General features: G+C 52.0%; 1 protein-coding gene across 2 annotated transcripts in view; it reads right to left on the bottom strand.

Moving 5' to 3' along the window:
- GABBR1 (gamma-aminobutyric acid type B receptor subunit 1) overlaps positions 1-23,229 on the bottom strand; it is an 844,797-nt gene that overhangs the window by 209,084 nt on the left and 612,484 nt on the right. The window lies entirely within an intron of this gene.

Below are 23,229 nucleotides of genomic sequence, written 5' to 3' on the forward strand. Positions count from 1 at the left end.
CGGATGTCGGCACTCCTTTCTCCATCCCTCCGACTCCCTCTATGCTCTCCATTCCTATGGTGGAGGCGCAGATTTCCTCCCAGGGGGTCAACTTGATGGGCGACTCTGAACCCCCCCCGGTAGCTGTGGCGATGTTCCTGTTCGCAGAAAGTATGCTGCGTACGCGGATCCGCAGGTCGTCCCACCGCTTGCGACATTGCTGTGGCGTGCGGGGTGTTGTCCCCACCGCACTTACGCGCTGTGCCACCAGGGCCCATATGGCCTTCTTGTTGGCAAGGGCCGTCCTGGTCATTTGACTGGAGAAGACGACGGCGGAATTTTCCTGTAGGGTCTCGGTGAGCACGGTCAGTTCCTCTCGGGAGAAGTGTACCTGCCGCTTGCGGTCACACGCTTTCTTGGCTACCTTTCCCATATTTATTTTTTTAACTGGGGTTGCTAACGGGTTGGGATGTGTGTCAGGGTCGGATTTTTTATGGTTGTGTTGGGATTCGGTTTTTATAGTTGTGCGGCGTGCTGTTTCCCGTTCCGGCCACATGCTTTTACTTCCGTTTCCGTATATTTACGGTGGCCGTAATTTGCGGTGCACGCTCGTTACGGTGACCGCTCATTACGGTGACCGCTAAGATGGGTGGCGGTATTGCACCTGGTGCAGCGTACGGCGGCGGTAAGGGCCGTTTTGGGGTCATTTCCGCCATCGCAGCCTTTCGGATTCCGCCATGGCGTAATGCTCGTGCCCGATGGGTCGTGATTGGCCGCACTTTGCTCCTTCGTGCGATGGCGGAAACGCTATTTACGCTGTTGCGGTCCGGTCAGTCACTTTCCGCCAGGGTCGTAATGAGGGCCATAGTCTGGGAGAGGACCCAGTACTATGAAAGATGCTTAGAACCTGGGGGTGGCGTTGAGATGTTTAGAAAGAACCTAGAACCCGAGAGGGGGTACTGAGAAGTCTGAAAGATCCCTAGTGCATGAGAGGGGCATTAAGAAGTGCATGAAGGACCTGGTGCATGAGAAAGGTGCTGAGGAAGCAGCTGGAAGTGCCCGAACCTGAGAAGGACTGAGAACTGGGAAATACTTGGAAAGACACCAAACAGAGAATGGCACCATTGAGAAAAGAGTAAAGAGGTGACAGGTCAGACTCTCAGAGGCAGCATTGTATGCAAGGAATAAAGAACACTTTGAGACCAAGTTAGATGTCCTTCCTGTATGAACATCGCTCTACCACACCCCACGCCATGGACCTCCCAACCACCACCAGTCTCCTCGAACCCATGCCTGCACATTTTGGGAAGGTCTTGAACGATGGTTCTTCCACACTCGGATAGATCAAATTCACACTAAATGCCATCCGACATATCCAACACCGCCTGCTCTTTCTGTAACCCTGCATCAGCTGTGAGCACTGTATATAAAAAACTTAAATAAAAAAGAATAAATAACTTGGCAGTGCATAGGCCGGGGGAGAACCTGGCTTTAATGTTGTACGTACGGTCTTCAGCAGTGCCACAGAACGCATGATCTAGTAGTGTAGGGTGGCTGCTGGCATAGCCCAAGATAGAAAGGAGGTGGCAATCCGTTTTTTTTTAGCAAAAAAGCTGTATAGCGATCTGCCGAACACCTGATAAGATCTCAGCGGAGTTGCAAAAGCGCCACCGCAAAGATTTTCTTAAATTACCTAGAAAGTTTCATTGTTACTTTTGGAAAAATTGATATCTGTGAGGCGCCCGGCCCATGTTTTTCTATGTTAAGCAATTGCTTGTAGATACCGACTTGCCTTGGGAATTGCTCCTGGTTTTTGTGTGTTTTTTACTGAAGCAGTTTCGGTCAAACATCTGATTTGAAGTAGGGGTTGCGATCTTCCAATGGTGGCCATGTCTTTTTGGAAGGACTGTTGAGGATGTTGGGTAATAGAGAAGGAGAGGAATGCATGATCGGACCACAAAACAGCAGGACGAGCCCCCAATTTTTACCAACTCCATGTGGGGATTTATAAGGCCTGGGTTAGGGACGGCTACTTGAGTGGGACAAACAGCAAGACCCTCAAACACACGGAACTTGGAACATAATGACCTCATGAATCTATGGTGGGCCTTGCAGTATAGCACTGGGTAGGATTTGTTGTCAATAAAAATCCTTGAACCGCTTTGGCAGAAGGAAAACTCTTTCACGGGATACAATGGGCCTCATTACATGGTGGATGGCGGAATTACGCCCCCATCACAAGGTTGGCGGGGGCGGTAATTCCCCATTCACCATTTGCCCTTCCCCATTCCCGTTTTGCCCCATAGGGCATAATGGGGATGGGGAAGGTGCTAATTATGGCACTGTAAATTACGGTTGCCGTAATTAGCTCCAAGGTCCCTTAGCGGGTTGGATTTTAACGCCTGCAAAAAGCAGGCGTTAAAGCCTCCAACCCGCTAAGGGACCTTGTAATCAGGCGCTAATGGTTTAACAGCGCCGACGCTCTTTACGGCGCCGTTAAACCATTAGCGCCAGGGTCGTAATGAGGCCCAATGTCAGCTAATACAGACACAGGAATACTGACTGATGAAAAACAGAAAACCTAAACACAGTGCTCCAGATAAGATTTCCAAGTGGGCGTATTTTACTCCCTATTTTTTGAAGTTGGGAGTAACATGATTTTTTAGAGAGTAAACATGTAAGTCCAATTCCCAATGTTGCTTGAGGAAGCAAGACGACACGGAACAACACAGGTTCAATCCCCGGGTCCGCGCTTAGAAACCTCTGGGTATTAAGCACGTTATAAATATACAATTACAATGGGAGAAATTTAAAAGCGAGTACAAATATGGTTTAAGTGCAAAATTGAAATGTTTTTGTAGTAATGATTCCTTTGCAGCTAGTTATTCATACACATTAAAAGATACATGTCTACCTCTTCTGATCCGGCAGTTATAATAGCAGTTTCTTCCTGTGGTGCTACGGGCACTGCTGGTCCATGCATATCTATGGAGCTGTGCGAGTGAAAGCAGGGGCACAGGATCCTTCGTGTCTGTTTACTATTTGTTGTTGGGAGTAGTTTTACTCCCTAATTTTATTTTTTGGGAGTATTTGCCTATTTTTAGGGAGTAAAAGTGTCCAATACACACCTTTATCGGTAGGGCTGCCTAGATAATTATTCCAGGAAAAATCAGGATTCTGGCAATAGTGTGGGAGCAGGGATACTATCACCAGAATACTGATCCGTGAGAATAACTGTGCACCTTTGAAGGCAACTGCAGATGCAAACAAGTTTCAGTGAGAACCATTCCCAAAGAATTGCACCACCTCCTACATTTCCTGTACTGAAATCCACATGCAGCCCTGCCAGTGCACCTCAATCCTGACCCACAGTGCCATCTGCTATTCCAGTCTTGAGACCCACATGCCGTCTGCCAATGCGCCTCACACCTACCAAGCAGCACCAGCTGCTATTCCAGAAGCACGGCCCAAAATAAAGCTCTAGGACTAGGAGGCCTGAGTCCCGTGTGTTGGTGATCGCATCATCCACCACTCAGACGGTTGCAGTCTCAGTACTTCATTTGGGTGGAGGCTGAATCGGTAATTGCAGAGGAGACTAATCAGATCGATTTTGGCAAGTAGTGGTGTCGCAGCTATTTTCTCGATAAGCATCCCGATGGAACGGCAGGCAGGCTCGAGCTAGGTCTGTATTTGGCTAGGCTCTTTGGGTCAAGCAAGGGATTTTTCAGAAGGGGGTGGTCACATGAGACATGTCTTCAACGTGTCTGAGAATGCACAGTCGCTGTGAGAGGTGTACGCCACACAGGGGAGTGCATTGTGCGCTGGGCTTGTGAGTTAAGGGAGGCTGGAAGAAATGTGCCCATGTAAGTGGTAGGCTCAAAGCAAGCAAGTGTGTCTGATAGGCCCTTAGGAGAGAGGAGGGAGAAGTTGGTCCATGATAGCAATGCCTGGCGGTGGATGACTAGCAGGGATGTGGGGTTTGAGGCATCGCCAAGACCTCTGATCTTTTCTGTGTTTTTTAATGAAGAAGGTGTTGATTCCATTGCCGGCACCGCAGGGACTGGTGTGGGCCTGGTGCAGTGCTCGACTACATTGAATAAGACTTTGCCGCTCTTAGAGGCTGCCTCAATGGTTTGGGCGCGCTTAGCCGACTAGAACTTCGAGGTCATGTGCCTGCATTGGGTGCGCAGTGATTTGAGGGATGCTCAAAATTTGAGGGATTCTGGGCCTTGCGCCACTACTTTTCCAGGGATCTGACTGAGCGTTTGTTGGCAGCAAGTTCGGGTGTGTACCAGGGTGCGGACGGTTTGACTGTGCCATGGTTGTAGCTAGGCCCACCAAGACCATAGCTCCAGCCACAGACAGATTCCCCGCCGCCCTGCAGCTCAGGCCACAGTCAGATTACCTTCCAGACCTAAAGGTAGGGCCCAGGGACCATGCTTACTATCAGTTCCAGGGTCACAGCTAGGCGAACAAAGCCCCCATTTCTTGCCACAGTCACGTTTAATGCTAGCCCCACAGATAGAGCTACAACTCCATAGATCAGATGGCAGTCAGACCAACTACTAGCCCTACAGGTAGGGTCACAAGACCGTGGCTACCATCAGATCCAGGGTAACAGCGAGGCCCACCAAGCCCCCATTTCAGGCCACAGTCCGGTTCAACGCTAGTCCTACATCTAAGCTCACCATGACCATAGCTTGACTCATTCTCAGTACACTTCTAGCCTAACAATTAGTGATAATAACCCAGGGTCACAGCTAGGAGTAGCAAGACAATAGCTGGGCCACATTTAGGTTCACCACTAGCCCGGCAGCTAAAGTCACACGTCCATGGCTGATATGACTGCCAGGGTCCAAGCTAGCTGTGAAGAATCCTACATATCCCTGACCGAAACCCTGCCTAAATTCTCCTCTCATGTGGCCAGGAGAAGGCAGAGGAAACTATTACCACTGTGCCAGAAGAGGTCAAGGCTTATTGCCATTTTAATGTCTTTAAACCTCCTATGGAAATTTAGGTGGTAAACTCTACAATTGTAACACCAAAACATATTACGCCAAAAGAAGGAATCTTTTTGGTACCTAAAATTAAAAGTCCTCCTCACTACCAAAGGTACACTACAAGGAATGGTAGAAATGTCTTCACAGAATCACTTTCCCCAAAACATACAGCTCCTCTGTTGAAATCACTAAGGGAATTAAATCTACCCTTAAAGATAGTTCAGAAGTAGAAAAATCTAACGTTGATAAAGTAAACTACATGTCCCAGAATCCTACAAGGACTAAGGCGAAGAAGAGGACTGAAGAAGCATGTAGATGTAGTAGTCAGGCAGTTACTCACAACAGCCTTTGCACAGGTCAGGCAATTGAAGTCAATGGCTTACACCTGAAGCCAATTGCCAAACCTGTGTGGCATAAAAGGCTGCAGCAGGAGAGGAGAGAGAGAAGGGACTGGAACAGGAGAAGGAAGGCTGGAAGTAGAAGCAGTAGTATCAGAGCACGAGGCTGGCAATTCACAAGGACGTGTGATCATAGAAAGGATGCCGGAGCGTGGAGACAGCAGATTTCACCTGCAAGTTCTCAGGGGGTCCAGTGGTCTCAAACCCGGCATTGCCGTGGCTGCACCAAGGAAGGTGTGCTGAGAGTGGAGCTTTCCCCAGGTGCGCCGAGTGGCTGTGATTGCAGAGCCGTGACCATGCTGAAACCCAATTCCCACAGCGGAAAGCAAGTCGAGGGACTGACGAGTGAAGGATTCTCCCTATTAACTTGGCCATACCCCAGACACCTCTGCTGCAGAAGGGTGTGGGTCCCAAGGGTGCCAGAAGCAGTACTAGCAGTTGAAGAAGTCAGGAACGTGAAGCAGCCCGCAACCACAGTGTTTCCGTGTTCAGGTTCACTTTACAAGCCTTGCCGGTAACTGTTACCAGCTCAGAAGTAACTTGCGTGAGGGTTAAAGCAAGCATAAACTGTTAGTCATTGTGGAAATCTGATTAACAATGGAAATGTATCAAGCACTATTAGTGAGAGCAATAATGGACGCCTAAAAAGGAGAGCCTGTTAATTCCATTGTCAAAGAATATACTGTTACTGGAGTGGTTGCGTGTCTCTCATAAAAAGGGCAACACTTATTATAGCCCCTTCAAAAACCTAACTTTAACTTCCTCATGAATATTCAGGATCAAAGGACGGTCGCGTGTGACCCATTGTGTTTCCTTACAGGAGTCGGAAGCCGTCTCTGTGATATTAAATCAGCAACACAATCACCGGCATCTCTTTTAAGATCTATATGAAAGAGTGATCACATGTACCTAAATCCTGTTTTCCTTTGAAGACTGAACCTTGCAGTAGTTGAAACATGTATTCTTCAAGTCCTGAAGTTGTTCAAATGCCTAAAAGAACAAGTATTACCCAAGCCAAGAGGTGAACCCATTCCACATTAAAACCAGTCCTGTTAAGAACCATCCATCCGGTTTGCGAGGTTATTAAAGGTCTAGTGTCCTCTGATACAAGTGTTGCATTACTACCGGAACCTGGAAGAGTGGAAATACAGCTCAAGGGTAGTTACTGGAACCAAGAAGATTTGAACAAAGCTGTGGAAGGGAGCTGCGTACATATAAAGAGTCAAGCAGGTTACTTAAGTGGCGGAAAGGCAGACAGAAGAGGCAAAGAGACTGCCCTTTTCTTTTCTGACTGCACACATACTGAGTGCACCATAGCACGATATGCTATACCACCCTCTCCACTGACCCGGACTACAGTCCCCAAGGGTGTTCACCCAACAGCGCTTTCAGATCAGACCAATGATATATAAGGGGCTATACAAATATACAATAACATAACAAGTATAGGAAAGATGAGTGCCTTGCCTATCTGTTGAGTTTGAAGTGTCTTGTCTTTAGATGCCTAAAATTCTGAAGTATTAAGTTGTATAAGAAGAACTAGATGTACCTGAGTGGCAGTAAGGCAGACGATAGAAGAAGCAAAGATGCTGCCCTTTTCTTGAAGTATAAGAAAGAAGAGTGCCTTGCCTACCTGTAGGGGTCGAGAAGTCTTGTATTTATATGCCTAATACTTCTGAAGTACCAAAGCGTAGAAGAAGAAGCAGAAGTAGCTGAACTGTGGTGGTGTATACACTGCCAGTGGATGCCACATTGAAGTTGTTTGAAGCAGTACGATACTGTGGAACAAAGGAAACTGTTGCCATGGTAACAGTAGGAGAAGGCTGGTTGTTAAGAGTAACAAGAAGAAGCATCCTGACAACTATACCTAATGTACTTCAGATGTCTTCACCAATTGTACAATTGTGAAGATGTTGTTAACCTAATCTTTTAAACTGTGACTATTAATCTTGGAAAGAGAACGTCCAGGATTGCCTTTGGTGCTATATTTCTGGCTGGACTTGGAAGGGGATATTTTCAACTGAGAGCTGAAGAATTGTTACCAGTGGATTTTTGTTTGATGAACTTTCGTATTGACTTGGAACCCATGAGAACTGGTTCAAGACTTTTAATTTCCTTTGAACATCTGGAGAACTGGCTTTGAAAATCCCTGGGAAAGGGATTCACCCAGGACAGCTGAAGGTCATCTAAATACTGGTTAAATACTGTGTATCTTTTTTATGTTGTTTATGACTTCCTTTCAGTGTTTGTTGTTTAGTGCAAGGGCCAGTTTGTTTATGTTAGGAGATATTCCCTTAACCGTTAGGCCAGGTAGGGAATTCTCTGATACGGTAGGATTAGCAAGGATTTATTTGTAAATTGGTTTCTTAATAAAATGTCTATTCTTGAGAAAAACACAAGCAGTTGTCCACCTTGCATCACTGACCCCTCACATCACCCACCAAGACTACTGCTCTGGTCACGGTGAGGTTCACCACTAGCTCTACTGCTAGAACGAAAAGACCATGGTTACTATCACAATAGGGTTGCAGGTAGGTCCACCAAGACCATATTTCGGGCCACAGTCAGGTTCACTTCTAGCAATACCTACACCCACAAGACTCATAGCTCGGGCGGTTTTGTACCAAAATAACGAGAAAAAAAACAAATGCATGTTTACTGCGCATTCGGTAGTAAACAAAAATGACGAATCCCCATTATACTGTACAAGTGGAGCGCCGGTTGCAGGGGTGTCCTCTGCTCCCCTTGCATGGTGTAATGGGTTCAGGGCCTATCCCCGCAGTCACAAGGCAGGGATTTGTGGCAGTAAAATATAGATGTGTGATCTATGTGATTACTGTGTGCCTGCATTTTTGCATTCAGAATTTCCGTTTGCTGTATTTTCTCGCTGCGCAGTGATCACATAGATCCGCTCGGGCCACCGATAAATTCACCATTGGTTTTACAGCTAGGCCACAAGACAATAGTCAATATCACGCTAGGCCCACAGCTATGCTCACCATGACCATAGCTCCGGCCAGAGTCAGGTTGACCCCTAGCCCTACAGAAAGGGCCACAAGACCACGGTTAACATCATAGCCAGTGTTGCAGCTAGGCCCACCAAGGCCACAACTCAGACCACATTCAGGTTTACACTAGCTCTGGCCAAGACCATGGTTAACATCATAGCCAGTGTTGCAGGTAGGTCCACCAAGGCCATAACTCAGACCAAATTCAGGTTTACCACTAGCTCTGGCTACGCCGGAAAGACCATGGTTAACAGAATAGCGAGTGTTGCAGGTAGGTCCACCAAGGCCATAACTCAGACCACATTCAGGTTTACACTAGCTCTGGCCAAGACCATGGTTAACATCATAGCCAGTGTTACAGCTAGGTCAACCAAGGCCATAACTCAGACCTCATTCAGGTTTACCACTAGCTCTGGCTACGCCCACAAGACCATGGTTAATCCCATAGCTTCGGTCACAGCTAGACTCGTGAAGACCAGAGCTCACACCACTAGCCACGACCATGGACATCACAGCCACTGTCACAGCAACTATGGTTAGTCTCGGACTGTGACAAAATAATACTATCTCATGTGCCCTAATTTCATTTGTAACTTTTCCCAATAAACTATTTGAGTAGTGCCTGTGGGAACAGTTTAGGAACATGTGGTGCAAATGCAGCACTTTGAGCCACATCGGGGCAGCAACAGTAGTCCAAACATCCAACTGCAGAGTGGACTAGATCATTGAACTGGCCGATCTCAGCCCACAGAAGGCTGCTGAGCCAACCACCCGCCACACAGGAGCTTGAGGCGGGATAATTTTTACAGCTCAGGTCACCACGAGAGCCACTCTTATAACCATAGCTAGGACCCAGATGAAGCTATGGCTAGAATCACAGGTAGGTCCAGAGTCACATGTAGGGAAGCAACTAGGAGTACAGCCAAGGCCAAATCCAAAAACACAGCTAGGGCCATAGATAGGATCATGGGTAGAACTAACCACCGTGGGACCGAAGCTAGGGAGGCTGCTGCATCCACAGCTAAGGTTACTGTGGGACCACAGCTAGGAAGGCTGCTACAACCACAACTGAGGCCACTGCAGGACCACAGCTAGGGAGGTTGCTACGATCACAGCTGAAGCCACTGCAGGACCACAGGTAAGGAGTCTTCTACAACCACAGCTAAGGCCACCGTGGGACCAAAGCTAGGAAGGCTGCTACATCCACAACTGAGGCCACTGCAGGACCACAGCTAGTGAGGCTACTACAACCACAGCTGAGGCCACCGTGGGACCAAAGCTAGGAAGGCTGCTACATCCACAGCTAAGGTTACTGTGGGACAACAGCTAGGGAGGCTGCTACAACCACAACTGAGGCCACTGCAGGGCCACAGCTAGAGAGGCTACTACAACCACAGCTGAGGCCACTGCAGGACCACAGCTAAGGAGGCTGCTACAACCATATCTAAGGCCACCCTGGGACCAAAGCCATGGAGGCTGCTACGATCACAGCTGAGGCCACTGCAAGACCACACCTAGGGAGGCTGCTACAACCACAGCTGAGGTCACTGCAGGACCACAGCTAGGGAGATTGCTACAACAACAGCTGAGGCCACCGTGGGACCAAAGCTGTGGAGGCTGCTACAAGCACAGCTGAGGCCACTGCAGGACCACAGCTAGGGAGGCTGCTACAAGCACAGCTGAGGCCACTGCAACACCACAGCTAGGGAGGCTGCTACAACCACAGCTGAGGTCACTGCAGGACCACAGCTAGGGAGGCTACAACCACAGCTGAGGTCACTGCAGGACCACAGCCAGGGAGGCTGCTACAACCACAGCTGAGGCCACGGTGGGACCAAAGCTATGGAGGTTGCTACAAGCACAGCTGAGGCCACTGCAGGACCACAGGTAAGGAGTCTGCTACAACAACAGCTAAGGCCACCGTGGGACCAAAGCTAGGAAGGCTGCTACATCCACAGCTAAGGTTACTGTGGGACCACAGCTAGGGAGGCTGCTACAACCACAACTAGGCCGCTGTAGGACCACAGCTAGGGATGCTACTACAACCACAGCTGAGGTCACTGCAGGACCACAGCTAGGGAGGCTACAACCACAGCTGAGGTCACTGCAGGACCACAGCTAGGGAGGCTGCTACAACCACAGCTGAGGCCATCGTGGGACCAAAGCTATGGAGGTTGCTACAAGCACAGCTGAGGCCACTGCAGGACCACAGCTAGGGTGGCTGCTACAAGCACAGCTGAGGCCACTGCAGGACCACAGTTAGGGAGGCTGCTACAACCACAACTGAGTCACTGTGGGACCACAGCTAGGGAGGCTGGAACAAGCACAACTGAGGCCACCATGGGACCGAAGCTAGGGAGGCTGATACAAACACAGCTGAGGCCACTGCAGGACCACAGGTAAGGAGTCTGCTACAACCACAGCTAAGGCCACCGTGGGACCAAAGCTAGGGAGGCTGCTACATCCACAGCTAAGGTTACTGTAAGACCACGGCTAGGGAGGCTACCACAACCACAGCTGAGGCCACTGCAGGACAACAGGCAAGGAGTCTGCTACAAACACAGCTAAGGCCACCGTGGGACCAAAGCTAGGAAGGCTGCTACATCCACAGCTAAGGTTACTGTGGGACCATGGCTAGGGAGGCTACTACAACCACAACTGGGGCCACTCTAGGACCACAGATAAGGAGGTTGGTTCAAGCACAGCTAAGGCCACTGCAGGACCACAGCTAGGGAGGCTGCCACACCCACAGCTGAGGTCTCTGCGGGCCACAGCTAGGGAGACAGCTACAACCACATCTGAGGCCACTGTCGGACCAAAGCTAGGGAGGCTGCTACATCCACAGCTAAGGTTACTGTGGGACCACAGCTAGGGAGGCTGCTACAACCACAACATAGGCCACTGCAGGACTACAGCTAGGGAGACTGCTACAACCACAGCTGAGGTCACCGTGGGACCAAAGCTAGGGAGGCTGCTACAAGCACAGCTGAGACCACTGCAGGACCACAGCTAGGGAAGCTGCTACAACCACAGCTGAGGCCACCATGGGACCAAAGCTAGGGAGAATGCTACAAGCACAGCTGCGGCCACTGCAGGACCACAGCTAGGGAGGCTGCTACAAGCACAGCTGAGGCCACTGCAGGACCACAGCTAGGGAGGCTGCTACAAGCACAACTGAGTCCACTGCAGGACCACAGCTAGGGAGGCTGGTACAAGCACAGCTGAGGCCACCATGGGACCGACGCTAGGGAGGCTGATACAAACACAGCTGAGGCCACTGCAGGACCACAGGTAAGGAGTCTGCTACTACCACAGCTACGGCCACCGTGGGACCAAAGCTAGGGAGGCTGCTACATCCACAGCTAAGGTTACTGTGGGACCACGGCTAGGGAGGCTACTACAACCACAACTGAGGTCACTGCAGGACCACAGCTAGGGAGACTGCTACAACCACAGTTGAGGCCACTGTGGGAACAAAGCTAGGGAGGCTGCTACATCCACAGCTAAGGTTACTGTGGGACCACAGCTAAGGAGGTTGGTACAAGCACAGCTAAGGCCACTGCAGGACCACAGCTAGGGAGGCTGCCACACCCACAGCTGAGGTCACTGCAGGACCACAGCTAGGGAGACTGCTACAACCACAACTGAGGCCACAATGGGACCGACGCTAGGGAGGCTGCTACAAGCACAACTGAGTCCACTGCAGGACCACAGCTAGGGAGGCTGGTACAAGCACAGCTGAGGCCACCATGGGACCGACGCTAGGGAGGCTGATACAAACGCAGCTGAGGCCACTGCAGGACCACAGGTAAGGAGTCTGCTACAACCACAGCTACGGCCACCGTGGGACCAAAGCTAGGGAGGCTGCTACATCCACAGCTAAGGTTACTGTGGGACCACGGCTAGGGAGGCTACTACAACCACAACTGAGGTCACTGCAGGACCACAGCTAGGGAGACTGCTACAAACACAGTTGAGGCCATTGTGGGAACAAAGCTAGGGAGGCTGCTACATCCACAGCTAAGGTTACTGTGGGACCACAGCTAAGGAGGTTGGTACAAGCACAGCTAAGGCCACTGCAGGACCACAGCTAGGGAGGCTGCCACACCCACAGCTGAGGTCACTGCAGGACCACAGCTAGGGAGACTGCTACAACCACAGCTGAGGCCACTGTGGGAACAAAGCTAGGGAGGCTGCTACATCCACAGCTAAGGTTACTGTGGGACCACAGCTAGGGAGGCTGCTACAACCAAAGCTAAGACCACTGTGGGACCAAAGCTAGGGAGGCTGCTGCAAGCACAGTTGTTGTCACTGTGGTACCAAACCTAGGGAGGCTGCTACAAGCAGAGCTGAGGCCACTGCAAGACCACAGCTAGGGAGGCTGCTACAACCACAGCTGAGGTCACCGTGGGACCAAAGCTAGGGAGGCTGCTACAACCACAACTGAGTCCACTGCGGGACCACAGCTAGGGAGGCTGCTACAACCACAGCTGAGTCCACTGCGGGACCACAGCTAGGGAAGCTGGTACAAGCGCAGCTGAGGCCACCATGGGACCGAAGCTAGGGAGGCTGATACAAATACAGCTGAGGCCACTGCAGGACCACAGTTAAGGAGTCTGCTACAACCACAGTTAAGGCCACCATGGGCCCAAAGCTAGGGAGGCTGCTACATCCACAGCTACGGTTACTGTGGGACCACGGCTAGGGAGGCTACTACAACCACAACTGAAGCCACTGCAGGACCACAGCTAAGGAGGTTGGTATAAGCACAGCTAAGGCCACTGCAGGACCACAGCTAGGGAGGCTGCCACACCCACAGCTGAGGCCACTGCGGGGCCACAGCTAGGGAGACTGCTACAACCACAGCTGAGGCCACTGTGGAACCAAAGCTAGAGAGGCTGCTACATCCACAGCTAAGGTTACTGTGGGACCACAGCTAGGGAGGCTGATTCAACCACAACTGAGGCCACTGCAAGACCACAGCTAGGGAGGCTACTACAACCACATCTGAGGCCAGTGCAGGACCACAGCTAAGGAGGCTGCTACAACCACAACTAAGGCCACTGTGGGACCAAAGCTAGGGAGGCTGCTAGGATTACAGCTGAGGTCACTGCAGGACCACAGCTAGGGAGGCTGCTACAACCACAGCTGAGGCCACTGCAAGACCACAGCTAGGGAGGCTGCTACAAGCACAGCTGAGGCCACTGCAAGACCACAGCTAGGGAGGCTGCTACAACCACAGCTGAGGTCACTGTGGGACCAAAGCTAGGGAGACTGCTACAAGCACAGCTGAGGCCACTGCAGGACCACAGCTAGGGAGGCTGCTACAACCACAGCTGAGGCCACCGTGGGACCAAAGCTAGGGAGGCTGCTACAAGCACAGCTGAGGCCACTGCAGGACCACAGCTAGGGAGGTTGTTACAACCACAACTGAGTCCACTGCGGGACCACAGCTAGGGAGGCTGGTACAAGCACAGCTGAAGCCACAATGGGACCGAAGCTAGGGAGGCTGATACAAACACAGCTGAGGCCACTGCAGGACCACAGCTAGGGAGGCTGATACAACCACAACTGAGTCCACTGCGGGACCACAGCTAGGGAGGCTGGTACAAGCACAGCTGAGGCCACCATGGGACCGAAGCTAGGGAGGCTGCCACACCCACACCTGAGGCCACTGCGGGACCACAGCTAGGGAAGCTGTCACACCCACAGCTAAAACCACTGTAGGACCACAGCTAGGGAGGCTGCTACAAACACAGATAAGGCCACTGTGGGGCCACAGCTATGGAGGCTGATACAATCACAGCTGACGCCACTGCAGGACCACAGCTACGGAGGCTGCCACACCCACAGATAAGATCACTGTGGGTCCACAGTTCGGGAGACTACAAACACAGCTGAGGCCACTGTGGGACCACAGCTAAGGAGGCTGCTATAACCACAGCTGAGGCCACTGCAGAACCACAGCAGGGGAGGCTGCCACACCCACAGATAAGATCACTGTGGGTCCACAGTTCGGGAGACTACTACAACCACAGCTGAGGCCACTGTGAGACCACAGCTAGGGGGGCTGCTACAACCACAGCTGAGGTTACTGTGGGACCACAGCTAGGGGGGCTGTTACAACCACAGCTGAGGTCACTGTGGGACCACAGCTAGGGAGGCTGCCACACCCACAGCCGAGGCCACTGTGGGACCACAGCTAGGGAGGCTGCCGCACCCACAGATAAGGCCACTGTAGGGCCACAGCTAGGGAGGCTGCCACACCCACAGCTGAGGCCACTGTGGGGTCACAGCTAGGGAGGCTGCTACAAGCACAGATAAGGCCACTGTGGGGCCACAGCTAGGGAGGCTGCCACAACCACAGATAAGGCCACTGTGGGGCCACAGCTAGGGAGGCTGATACAAACACAGCTGAGGCCACTGCAGGACCACAGCTAGGGAGGCTGATACAACCACAACTGAGTCCACTGCGGGACCACGCTAGGGAGGCTGGTACAAGCACAGCTGAGGCCACCATGGGACTGAAGCTAGGGAGGCTGCCACACCCACAGCTGAGGCCACTGCGGGACCACAGCTAGGGAAGCTGTCACACCCACAGCTAAAACCACTGTAGGACCACAGCTAGGGAGGCTGCTACAAACACAGATAAGGCCACTGTGGGGCCACAGCTATGGAGGCTGATACAATCACAGCTGAGGCCACCGCAGGACCACAGCTACGGAGGCTGCCACACCCACAGATAAGATCACTGTGGGTCCACAGTTCGGGAGACTACAAACACAGCTGAGGCCACTGTGGGACCACAGCTAAGGAGGCTGCTACAACCACAGCTGAGGCCACTGCAGAACCACAGCAGGGGAGGCTGCCACACCCACAGATAAGATCACTGTGGGTCCACAGTTCGGGAGACTACTACAACCACAGCTGAGGCCACTGTGGGACCACAGCTAGGGGGGCTGCTACAACCACAGCTGAGGTTACTGTGGGACCACAGCTAGGGGGGCTGCTACAACCACAGCTGAGGTCACTGTGGGACCACAGCTAGGGAGGCTGCCACACCCACAGCCGAGGCCACTGTGGGGTCAAAGCTAGGGAGGCTGCTACAAGCACAGATAAGGCCACTGTGGGGCCACAGCTAGGGAGGCTGCCACAACCACAGATAAGGCCACTGTGGGGCCACAGCTAGGGAGGCTGCTACAAACACAGATAAGGCCACTGTGAGGCCACAGCTAGGGAGGCTGCCACACCCACAGATAAGGCCACTGTAGGGCCACAGCTAGGGAGGCTGCCACACCCACAGCTGAGGCCACTGTGGGGTCACAGCTAGGGAGGCTGCTACAAGCACAGATAAGGCCACTGTGGGGCCACAGCTAGGGAGGCTGCCACAACCACAGATAAGGCCACTGTGGGGCCACAGCTAGGGAGGCTGCTACAAACACAGATAAGGCCACTGTGAGGCCACGGCTAGGGAGGCTGCTACAACCACAGCTGAGGCTACCGCGGGACACAGCTAGGGAGGCTGCTACAAGCATAGCTGAGGCCACTGCGGGACCACAGCTAGGGAGGCTCCTACAACCACAACTGAGGCCACTGCGGGACCACAGCTAGGAAGGCTGCTACAAACATGGATAAGACCACTGTGGGGCCATAGCTAGGGAGACTGCCACACCCACAGATAAGGCCACTGTGGGACCACAGCTAGGGAGGCGGCCACACCCACAGCTGAGGCCACTGCGGGACCATAGCTAGGGAGGCGGCCACACCCACAGCTGAGGCCACTGCGGGACCACCGCTAGGGAGGCTGGCACACCCACAGCTGAGACCACTGCTGGACCACAGCTAGGGAGGCTGCCACACCCACAGCTGAGACCACTGCGGGGCCACAGCTAGGGAGGCTGCCACACCCACAGCTCTAACCACTGCGGGACCACAGCTAGGGAGGCTGCCACACCCGCAGGTGAGACCACTGCGGGACCACAGCTAGGGAGGCTGTCACACCCACAGCTGAGACCACTGCGGGACCACAGCTACGGAGGCTGCTACAACCACAGCTGAGGTCACTGCGGGACCACAGCTAGGGAGGCTGCTACAGCCACAGCTGAGGTCACTGCGGGACCACAGCTAGGGAGGCTGCTACAAACACGGATAAGGCCACTGTGGGGCCATAGCTAAGGAGGCTGCCACACCCACAGCTGAGGCCACTGCGGGACCACAGCTAGGGAGGCTGCTACAACCACAGCTGAGGCACTGCGGGACCACAGCTAGGGAGGCTGCCACACCCACAGCTGAGGACACTGCTGGACCACAGCTAGGGAGGCTGCCACACCCACAGCGGGACCACAGCTAGGGAGGCTGCCACAACCACAGCTGAGGTCACTGCGGGACCACAGCTAGGGAGGCTGCTACAACCACAGCTGAGGTCACTGCGGGGCCATAGCTAGGGAGGCTGCTACAAACACAGATAAGGCCAGTGTGGGGCTATAGCTAGGGAGGCTGCCAGAAACACAGATAAGGCCACTGTGGGGCCACAGCTAGGTACAGAGGTAGGACTGCAGTAAGAACATACCTAGGGTCATGGAAGGAGGTAATATTTAGCCCACAGCTACAGTGGCAGCTTGTACCAAAGTTACAGCTAAAGGTTTATGGCCATAGATCGGAGCATTGCTCTAGGAGCCCAGCTGTCCGGGACCATCACTGGCACCTAAGATACTAATTCTCATATCCTGGTGTCGGCAGTTTGGCTTCAGAATGACCCCTCTCTCTGCAACCTGCAGCAGCTGTGGTCTGTCAGTGCTGGCTCCTCCCTTTACCCAAGACCTTGTTTTCTGAACTGAAGCTGCCAACAGCACATCAACGCTCTCCTGCTCTTCTCCCTCTCAATCCCACAACCCTCCTTCCATTGCAGAACCGCTAGAGCGCCAAATAGGCCATGCAAGTGGCAGCCGTGCGTGGACCAAGACCATGTAAAATAACATAACATTTCACGATGGATAAGGCGTTCCCGCTGCATGCAGGCCTCTGGCAAGCAGGGCAGCCATGCCTGGAGAGTGAGCATTCCGGAAGCATCCTTGAACCTCTGCGCATTTGCTGTAGGATAGGATGCTTTGTCGGTCAAGAGTAAACAGATGGGCGACCTGACCTGCGTGCGCTCACCACAAGAAGCAACTGTGATATTGACAGAAAAATACAGAAGTAAATCAAATGTAATGTATTGCGTGCGTGTTTTGACAATTCAGTTACAGCCAACACGTGTTGCAACCTTCTAAGGTCTTCTTCAAGGCTACTGGGCGAATTAAAAAACTGCGCTGGATGGTGGAATCCAAAATCGAAAAAGCTCCGTTCAAATAAAGTTACTCGAAAGTTGAAGTCAGGATGAATCACAGTGAAGGTAACTTTCTTAAATCTAATGTTCCCAAGAGACAACACATACGTGCTGAGTCTAGCCCGGCCTCAGTGCGCCGGGTGTTCGCATTTGTCCATCAACCTGCCCCCAACTGCTGAATGTGTGTTCAGTATATCGGCCTTGCTGATTCGACTGCATTCCTGAAGTGGGCTGGAGTTTTACAGCTCCCTTGCTGCCTGCGGTGCTGCAGTGCTCGTCTCCGGTGCCCGTGCTCGTCTCCCTGCGGCGGCCTCTTGCTTTCTGCCTGGCTTGCGTGCCGAGATGCCTCGCGGAACCCTACCCCGACACGTCCATGTGCCGCTGTCACCAGTGTGCGCGCGCGCGTATGTGTGTGTGTATCCTCGCTCTGCACCGCCTGCTGCCGCCAGCAGCGGTGTGAACCTGTGATCTGTGGCAGCCAGACCTGGCCCAGAGCTTAATCCCAGCGCAGTCTTTACTGGTGCTGACTTCTGCTCTTGGCTTGCCCCTCTGCACTGTGCATTTCGTTTCCCTGGTCCCGTGTATTCCATAGGCTGAGTAGTGTGGGTTCACCTTGCTGCTCTTACCAGATCCCTAACCAATAATAAGTTACAGACAACTTTGTGTGTATGGAAAATTTGTAGGCCGTAGGCATTTTATTTTCTTACAGAAAATCCATTATAACAAAACATTACATATACATATGCTTTTGGGCACATTGTGTCCAGTTCCGAAGCCGCTCAAGGCTCCTTCTGAGTCTTTGTTATCCCTGGGCCTTCGTTCCTGGGCACATGCCGCCTACAACGTTTCTTGGACCGTGTACCGAAAGAGTACTTGGCGTTCTTTTCTCTTGCTTATTCCTTATTTCCTTGGACCGTGTACCGAAAGAGTACTCAGCGTTCTTTCTTCCACTTTTGCCCATCTTGTACCGTGTACCGAAGGAGTACTCGGCGTCCTGGCTCCTGCCTGCACACCCCCACCTCTTCCGTTTCTTTTGCAGGGTGGGTTGGGTGGTAACGTTTTTCCTTTCCCTTCTCCAGGTACCAAGAGCCTACCCGAGAGAGGTGAGCTCTTACCTGGTTTGTGCCGCCTCTCCTTTTCCAGGCTTACTTATACCCCCCCGGCCTTTTGTTCCTTCCTGGGGGCGGCCGGGTTACCCCCTGACCTCCTGTTGTTATATTTCGCACCTACCCAGGTGCTGCTTCCTGCCCTTCCTGGGCCTTTGTTTCTTGTGGCGCCATTCGGACGCCCCTCCCTACACTTTCGTGCCGTTTTCCCCCCACCCCGCGCCTAAACTCCCAGACCCTCTATCGTTTAGCATTTCATGCGTCCCAGGGCCTGGGTCATAGGCTGAGTAGTGTGGGTTCACCTTGCTGCTCTTACCAGATCCCTAACCAATAATAAGTTACAGACAACTTTGTGGGTATGGAAAATTTGTAGGCCGTAGGCATTTTATTTTCTTACAGGAAATCCATTATAACAAAACATTACATATACATATGCTTTTGGGCACATTGTGTCCAGTTCCGAAGCCGCTCAAGGCTCCTTCTGAGTCTTTGTTATCCCTGAGCCTTCGTTCCTGGGCACATGGGACCTGAGTGGGTGTCCTTTACACCCACTCAGGTCCCCCCCAAAAACCCCCTACCTACAGCCTCTTGCCTGGAGTGCCCTAAAAATGTTGTCGGAAAAAAACCCCATCCCAACCTTTGATAGGTGCACTCCATCCTGGTGGAACATGTCCGGGTTGCTCCGGTGTAAACCATGTCTTATGAAATGTAGACCTGTACTCTTGCAGTACTTCTCTACTGATTTATTTAACTTTTTCCTCGCTGTCTCGATCGCATGTCTCTTTTGTGCCCCATGCCAGATCCTTCTAGGTATTATCTCTGACATAAAAATCTCTGTTTTCCACCAGCTGCGAGCCAAGCTATGCAGTGTCTCGCAGATCTCTCTTTGCAATTTGCCCCTGTTCGTGCTCACCAGATCGTTCCCCCCTAAATGTATAACCAGGTACTCGGGGGGTTCCCTGTAACCTATTAAGTCCGATAGCCTGTCGTGGATGTCCGCCCAGTGCATCCTCGGGAGGCCCCACCATGACGTGATTGTGTTCCTGAAATGTAATCCTTGATTCACCTCTTCCAGCCACCTGCCTGCCTGGGTCACAAAAGAGTGCCCCACTATCCAGGCCGATTTGTAGGGTCCGACCTCTGTGGAAACGGGGGAGATAAATATCATATCAGTTCCTCCCTTATTTATCTCTTAAAACATTGTGATTTCCATCCCCCAATTCATTTCACCCCCTTCGTCCCCAGGCCCCCCACCCACGCAGAGGTTGCTGCCCCTATCCGGAAGGAGTGTGTCCCAAAATCGGCTGGATCCCATCCCGCCTTTGCCACTGCCTGCTTCAATACCGCTTGAAACTGATACCTGCTGAGCGCGCGGCCATCCCTATGTATCAATAACTGCCCGTCAGTTTCTGGTCGCAGATCTAAAAATTCCCTGGTGATGCATCTGGGACAGTGGTCCTTCTCTCTGATGCAATTGAGGTCTATCGCTCTCCCCCTCCCTGTTTGGTCTTTCTTAGATTTCCTTAGCATTATTGACATAGCTTTGTCGCCCATACTGATATCTCTCCTTGCCAGCCCGTCTCCTGCCATCATATTCCTGGCCACCAGTTCCCCTATTCTGAAAGCCCCGTAGTACGCTAGCGTGAATGCTGCCCTGAACAGCGCAGCTTCGTATGTGCTGCTGCATATATTAGGTAGCACTTTCAGTAAAATTATCAATTTCCCAAAATTGACCGGCCTTCTGCTATCTGGCTTCTTCCCCTCTAGCTTCGCCTATCCCCTCATCGTGTACTTTATCTTATCGCTGTCAGTCGGGTCTGGTATGCCCGCCACTTTTGCGGTATATGCCACCGCTGCCAGATGCGCTGCTGCCCAGCTTTTCTTTTTACCATTGGCAAATGCCCCTTCCAGGAATTCACAGATTCTTTCCGTTGATATTTCATCCACCACTTTTACACCTGTTTCCAACAACACATCTTTTACCATCTTTGCGTATCTCTTACCCGTCTTGTATGTCAGGGCATTCCTGGTCAGCTTGTCGATGACCCTTTCTTTTTTCCACTCTTTTTCCACCACTTTTGAGTCGACCTTGAGGCCAACCGTGCTTTCCTTTCTAGTGCCTCCAACGGGACCCATGCCTTTCATGGCGTGGGCGTCTTTTCTTTGTCGGCTTCCGGTCTCTGCGCCCTGAATCTCTCCCACTGAAAACGAGAGATTGCATCAGCCACCACATTTTCCTCCCCTGCGATATGCCTCGCTCTTATGCATGTATTTAATTTCAGGCTTTCCAATGTGATTGCCCTCATCAATTCCAACACTACACTGCATGATGCACTTCCCTTGTTTAACACAGGCACTACCGCCATGTTGTCCGACCATACCGCCAACTCCTTATTGCCTAGCTCCTTCCCCCATGCGCATAACGCGACCCATATCGGGAAGAGCTCTAATAGCGTTATGTTCTTTGTCCATTCCGCCACCTGCCATGATTCGGGCCACTCATCTGCACACCATTTTTTCCCCAGTATTGCTCCAAAACCAAAACCACTGGCTGCATCAGTGAATAACACTCTTCTACCTTCCTCATTCACTGGCGAGCGCCATATCACTGTACCCCTGAAGTTCACCAAAAATTCAGCCCAGACTTCTAAGTCTTTCTTGATTCCTCCTCCTAGCCTGGCCCTGTGGTGCCCTTTGGTAGCACCTCTTGTCTTCAGCTCGATCCTTCTCTGGAACACCTTCCCCTGCGGTATGACTCTTCCCGCGAAGTTCAGTTTCCCTGCCAGTGGTTGTAATTCCTTCACGGTTGCCTTGTTTCTTCCTCGTAGCTCCTGTATTGTTTTGATTAGCTCCGTCACTTTGTCCTCTGGGATCCGAGACCTCCCCTTGTTCGAGTCGATCTCTATGCCTAGAAACTGGATCACCTGTGTTGGCCCCGTCCTTTTCTCATTTGCCAGAGGAATGCCCCACTCACTCGTTATTTCTACGAATTGTCCAGTGTTGCCTTGCACATGTCTGCCCCTTTGGGGCAGATGAATAACAAATCATCTAGGTAATGCACCATCATGGACTCCCTCATCTCTTGTGCCACTGCCCATTGTAAGAATGAACTCACCCTCTCGAAATATGCGCACGAGATGGCACAACCCATTGGGAGGCACTTGTCGATAAAGTATTCCCCCTCCCAGTGCATACATAGCCATTTTTGTGATCCGCTGTTGACTGGCAACAGGCGAAATGCCAATTTAATGTCTGCTTCCGCCATCCATGCCCGTTCCCCTGCTTTTCTGACCAATTCCACTGCGTCTTCGAAATCTGAATACGTTACTGTTGCTTCGCTCTGCGCGATGCGGTCGTTCACCGAGGCCCCCGGGGGGTAGGATAGGTGGTGTATCAACCTATACTCCCCTTCCTCCTTCTTTGGCACCAGCCCTAGCGGAGAGCACAAGAATTCTACAAAGGGTAGGGCCAAGAATGGGCCCTCCACCCTCCCTAGTTCCACTTCCTTCATGATCTTTCTGGTCCCTACCTCTCTGTTTTCCCTTGCTGATTTCAGATTCCTGGGAATGTCTCGCGCTCTTTGGCCGGTGAATGGGATGTTGAACCCCTCACTAAAGCCTCGCCTAATCTGCTCCGCCGCTTCTTGGTCGGGGTAATCTCGGAGCCACTTTTCCATTCTCTCGATCTTTACCGGCGTGGCCCCTTTCCTGCTCCAGTTCTTATTTCCGTGTCTCGTCTCTTCTGCCGCTCGGAGCTGCAGCCCTTGTGCACTTGGAACTGCTGTGGTCTCCTTTGCATTTCTCGCATTTGTGGCTGAATTTGCACTTCCAACCCCAGCTGCATGGTACCCCTTTTTCAAAGCTCCTGCATTGCCCTGGTTCTGTCCAAGCCGTACCCGGGCTCCCACTGCCCCCACCTTGTGTTGTTGGGGGCAGGCTGCTCTGCCATCCTCTCTGTGGCCCGAAATTTCCGCTCCGAAAACTCTGTTCCCTGTATCTGTCGTAACTGGAGTCGTGTCTTCGGTTACTAGATCTGTAATCTGTCTTGTAATCGCTCTGCCAGTACTGCCTTCTCTGCTGACCACCTGTATTCCGCTCCTTGGAATCCCATTTTTCTTTTAGCACATTAAAGATGTAAAGGTTGAAATTTTCTTCGTCCCAGCCCATGTCCAGGAAGCAGTCCATCTCCTTTCGGAACTCATGGTCGTACTCTAGCCATGCGTCCCTCCCCCCAAACGCTGCGTGGACCTTCAGCACCCTCTGTTGATAAGCAACTAACGCTACCCCATCCTCCGGGAATTTCTGTAATATGATTGTCGACATTATGGTAAAGGCCGACATTCAATTATCGAAGTTCCTAACTACTGGCCCCCTTTTGAGTAAACTCCTTTCATCCTCTTTCATGTCTTCGACT

This window comes from Ambystoma mexicanum, chromosome 13, assembly GCF_040938575.1.
Source record: "Ambystoma mexicanum isolate Mex_15411 chromosome 13, UKY_AmexF1_1, whole genome shotgun sequence".
Classification (NCBI taxonomy): domain Eukaryota; kingdom Metazoa; phylum Chordata; class Amphibia; order Caudata; family Ambystomatidae; genus Ambystoma; species Ambystoma mexicanum.